Genomic DNA, 6,058 nt, shown 5'->3' on the forward strand with positions numbered 1-6,058 from the left:
AACAGAGCAGAAACCAGCTGGTCCAGCTGAGAGATCCTGGAAACCCCCGAAGTTCAGACCCTTGGCAGGGGGCCGCCCCTGAAAGCAGTGCAGGAAAACCAACCATCCGCCCAGCAGACTGAGCCCACTGTGAGGCCTCTGGTTGGGCTGAGAGCTAGTCCTGCAGCAGCACACAGCCACTGGGAACAGGCCAAATATCTGCAAAAACTACAAACTCTGACCTAGTAAGCAAAGGACACAGGTTTACACAGATTCCCAGAACCACCAGTCCCAATCCAAGTAAAGACCGCCACCTACCGAACACAGAGCGAACTACAACAGCAGTTCTTGATGCCTAGGAGAGCGCAAAGACAAATTACGACATACATAAATAATCAAAGTCCCACGCAAAGCCCAAAAGGAAACAAGAGCGAAGGGACGAGAGAGATGTCACCATCCCAAGAAATGACACCTGAAGAGACACGAAATATGACTCACATCAAGGAGATGATTTTGGAAATGATGAATGAAATTAAGGCTGAATTCCAAAAACATAAGCAAGAAATTTCCAAGGAACTCTTCGAATTCAAAAGAAAAATGGAAGAAAAGTTCAATACCCTCTCAGCAGACATGATCAGCTCAGTGTCCACACTTCAAGCAAAAATGGAGGCATTAAGCAGTAGATTGACTGAGATGGAGAATAGAACATCAGGAACGGAAGATAAAACACAAGAGCTGGAATAGAGAATCACCACCTTGGAAAAATCAGTCAGAATCCACCAGAGAGAACTCCAGGAACTGGCAGATGCAGCAAAGATGTCTAATCTTCGTATAATAGGGATTGATGAGGGCGCAGAATTTCAGGACAAAGGAATGCAACCCTTATTCACCAAAATCATAGCAGAGAACTTCCCCAACCTCAAAAGGGAAAATACTCACATTATTGAAGGTTTCAGGACTCCAAACAGGCAAATCCTAGAAGGAACTAATCTGGACATATCATAGTAAAGACACTAGACCTGAATACCAAGGAACTGATCTTAAATGCTGCAAAAACAAAGAAAGAGCTATACTACAATGGGGAAAAAAATCGAATTACATCAGATCTCTCGATGCAAACCCTAAATGCAAGAAAAGCTTGGAAAAACATCATTGATGTCCTGAAGACTGACAACTGCCAACCTAGACTGATATATCTTGCAAAACTAACATTTACATTTCAGGGAGAAACAAGAATATTTCACTCCAAAGAGAAGCTTTATGAATACATACACACTAAAACAGCGTTACAAAAAATATTAATTAATCGCGAACAAATTGTAGAACATCAAGAACCCCCATCAAGAAGCAAGTATCTATAATTCACTAAACCCAAAACAGGGGGGGGGGGAAAGGAGACAGAAAGAAACTTAGAAGTAAAAATAAATAATGACAATGGACACTGACCACTTCTCCATAATTTCCCTAAATGTGAACGGGTTGAACAATCCAATCAAAAAACATAGAACAGCAGACTGAATTAAGTAACACCACCCATCCATATGTTGCCTCCAAGAGACCCACCCCACCACCAAAGACAGAAAAAAATTCCAAGTGAAAGGATGGAAACAAATTTTCCACATCAATGCACCATGCAAAAAAGCAGGAGTAGCAATCTTAATCTCCAAGAAAATTAACTTCTCAGTAAAATCAGTACATAAAGACAGAGACGGCCATTATATATTAGTAAAGGTTAAAATCCAGGCCCATAATATTATAGTTACAAACGTTTACTCCCCCAACACGGGAGCACCCAAATCCATCCAACAAACTCTCTTAGAATTACAGAACAAGATAGACTCAAACACAATCATAGTCGGGGACCTCAATACACCACTCTCAATAAATGACAGGTCAACTCAACAAAAGACAGCATCGACTTAAATGACACCATAGCCCAGCTGGACTTAACAGATACACACAGAGTCTTCCACCCAACAGCGAAACTTTTTACATTTTTTCAGCAGCACATGGAACACACTCCAAAATAGATCATATAATAGTTCATACAGAAAACTTAAGCAGATACAAGAGGACTGATATAATCCCATGCATTCTATCAGACTACAGTGGAGTCAGACTACTTCTAAACAATGCAGTCAAAGTCAAAAAACATTCAATCACTTGGAAGCTGAACAACACACTTCTGAACAACTCCTGGGTTACAGATCAGATCAGAAATGAAATTTAAAAATTCCTTGAATGTAATGACAATCAAGAAACATCACAAAGGAACTTATGGGACACAGCAAAGGCAGTTCTAAGAGGCAAATTTATCGCACTAGGAGCGCATATTAAAAAAGACAGAAGAAGATCATGTAAATAACCTTTAAAAAAACTGAAGCACCTAGAGGAGCAAGAAAAAGTTAATTCTAAAATAACTAGAAGGATAGAAATAACAAAAATAAAATCAGAGATATGAGATTGAAATAAGATCTACTATACACAAAATTGATAAATCAAGAAATTGGTTCTTTGAAAGAGTCAACAAAATAGACAGACTCCTGGCAAGCATAATCAAAAAAAGGAAAGGGGAGACTCAAATAAACAAGAGTAGAGACCCCCCACGGGAACAATCACAACTGATTTCCAAGAAATTCAGTCTGTAATGAATAGGTACTACCAGGGCCTATATTCAAAGAAACAAGAAAATCTAGTAGAAATGGATGATGTCTTAAATAAATATAGGCTACCCACATTGAACAATGATGAGGTAAACAAACTGAACAAACCAATCTCTTACAACGAAATTATGGAATCAGGGAAATGCCAACCAAAAAGAGCCCAGGTCCAGATGGTTTCACTGCGGAATTCTACAAGATGTTTAAAGATGAAATAACATCTATACTCTTGAAACTCTTCCGAGAAATAGAAACAGAAGGAGCAATACCAAACTCATTTTATGAAGCTAATATTACTCTCATCCCCAAACCAGAAAACTACAGACCTATCTCTCTAATGAACACAGACACAAAACTCCTCAATAAAATATTAGCCAACAGAATCCAGAAACAAATTTAAAAAATCATACACTATGATCAAGTAGTCTTCATCCCACAGATGCAAGGCGGTTTAACATTCGCAAATCAATCAATGTAATACATCACATCAATAAAGCTAAGGACGAGAATCATATGATAATTTCTCTGGACGCGGAGAAGGCATTTGACAAAATACAACATCCATTCATGTTGAAAGCACTAGAAAAATTAGGAATAAGAGGTACATTCCTCAAAATAGTTAAAACCATATATGAAAAACCTACAGCCAGTATTATACTACATGGTGAAAGACTGGAACCATTCACGTTAAAATAAGGAACTAGACAGGGATGCCCACTCTCTCCACTTCTCTTCACTATAGTGCTGGAACCCTTAGGCAGAGCAATAAGGCAAGAAAAGGACATCAAAGGGATCCACATAGGGAAAAAAGAAATTAAACTATCCCTATTTGCAGATGACATGATCCTCTACTTGAGTGACCCAACAAACTCCACTCCCAAACTTCTAGAATTAATAAACTACTTTAACAAAGTGGCAGGATACAAAATTAACCTTCAGAAGTAAGTAGCCTTCTTGTAAACCAACAATACACAAAGAGAAGGCCAAATCAAGAAAATGATCCCATTCGCAATAGCCCCCAAAAGAATAAAATACTTAGGAATATACTTAACCAAAGAAGTAAAGGAATTATTCAATGAAAACTATAAAAGCCTAACGAAAGAAATTAAAGAGGACACTAGGAAGTGGAAAGACATCCCATGCTCATGGCTAGGGAGAACCAACATAGTGAAAATGGCTATACTGCCAAAATTGATATACAAATTCAATGCAATCCCCATCAAAATCCCAAAGACATACTTTACTGAAATAGAAGATATAATCCAAAGATTCATTTGGAACAAGAAAAGACCTAGAATAGCCAAAACAATTCTAGGCAAAAGGAGCAATGCTGGTGGTATTACAATACCAGATTTCAAACTCTACTAGAGAGCCATAATAACAAAAACTGTTTGGTATTGGCACAAAAACAGACCAGAAGATCAGTGGAACAGAATAGATCCAGAAATAGAACCACATAGCTATAGGCAACTTGTATTTGACAAAGGAGCCAAAGATATACAGTGGAACAAACACAGTCTATTCAATTATTGGTGCTGGCAAAACTGGGCAGCCACATGCAGAAAACTAAAAATTGACCCTAGCCTTTCGCCATGCACAAGCATTAACCCAAAGTGGATCAAAGACCTCAACGTCAGACCGGAAACCGTGAAAGTGCTATATGATAAAGTAGGAGAGACACTGGAACTCATAGGCACAGGCAAAAGATTCCTGAACAGAATCCAAGGGTCATAACAGATTGGAGAGAGACTCGATAAATGGGACTACCTAAAAATAAAGTTTCTGAACAGATAAAAATAGAAAGACAGCCAACCAACTGGGAAAAGATAGTCACCAACAATACATCTGACAAATGCTTAATATCCAGTATCTACAGGGAACTCAAGAAACTAATCCCCCCAAAACCCAATAAATCATTCACTAAATCTGCAAGGGAACTAAAGAGAGATTTATCAGAAGAAGAGATTAAAATGGCAGAAAAGCATATGAGAAAATGTTCATCATCTATGGTCATAAAGGAAATGCAAATAAAAACAACCCTAAGATACTACCTTACCCCAACAAGAATGGCCAAGATTTTGAACTCAGACAATGAGAGTTGCTGGCGGGGTTGTGGAGAAAAAGGAACCCTACTACACTGCTGGTGGGATTGTAAACTAGTTCAGCCACTCTGGAAAGCAGTGTGGAGGTTTCTTAAAGAACTGAAAATTGACCTTCCCTATGATCCCACCATACCACTTCTGGGCATCTGCCCTGAACATTATGACCCAAGATATGATAAGGACACCTGCTCAGCTATGTTCATCTCTGCACTATTCACAATAGCCAGGCGATGGAAACAATCCAGATGCCCCTACTGCAGATGAATGGATACAGAAAATGTGGTATACGTACACAATGGAATTCTACATAGCCAACAGACAAGATAAAATAATGGCATTTGCAGGGAAGTGGATAAATCTAGAGCGAATCATGTTGAGTGAGACAAGTCAAGACCTAAGGATCAAAAGGCACATGGTATCCTTAATATGTGGCTATTAGATCCAAAGACTACAAGAGCGAGGACTCAATAACTGCATACCCAAAGCTATGGACATGGTAATGGAAATATAAACATAACTATATAGACATAAAAACCTATGGCTCTATAGACATAATGTTTTATTTTATAAATTAATGTTTCTATGACATACAAACCCTTAGCCTAATTTTGATTAAGTTCTAAATACTAAGTCCCAGTGATTGTAAATAGAGATTCCCTCCTTGAACACTTGTTTGTCAAACATGTCATTTAAAATATGATGTAAAAATCAATGTTAATAAATTCTTTAATAAAAAAGAGACAGATTTTCTTTAAGATGAAAAATGTAGGCTCTGTTTTATCCTTCATAACAGACACAAAATTCCTCAACATTTAGAAAACAATATCCAGAAATATACTTTTTAATGTTACTAATAGCAAATGACATGATTGTCTACATAGAAAATCATTTAAGGAATCTACACACACACACTAGAACTAATGAGTCCAACAAGATTGAAATATACCAGGACAATTCAAAAATCCTATTATAAAAGGAGAAGCAACTGAAATCGACATTTTTCAAAATACAACTTCAAGATCCAAAATAAACAGACACTAGCTCATGCCTAAAACCCTAGCTTCTCAGGAGGCTATGATTTGAGGATCACAGTTCAAAGCCAGCCAGGCCAGTAATGTATAGGAGGCTCATCTCCAATTAAACACCAAAAAAAAAAAAAAACAAGGAAGAACCCAAGGTCATACATTCAAGTCCCAATACCAGTACATAAAAATAAAAATATCCCAAAATAGAAATTCACAGGTAAAAACAGCAAAGAATGCAAGGATCAATATGCTGAGAATACACAATAAAAATACTTCTGAGAGGGGCCGGGAG

The sequence above is a fragment of the Megascapheus bottae genome, chromosome 24 (assembly GCF_031878675.1).
Source record: "Megascapheus bottae isolate mThoBot1 chromosome 24, mThoBot2.hap1, whole genome shotgun sequence".
NCBI classification, from domain to species: domain Eukaryota; kingdom Metazoa; phylum Chordata; class Mammalia; order Rodentia; family Geomyidae; genus Megascapheus; species Megascapheus bottae.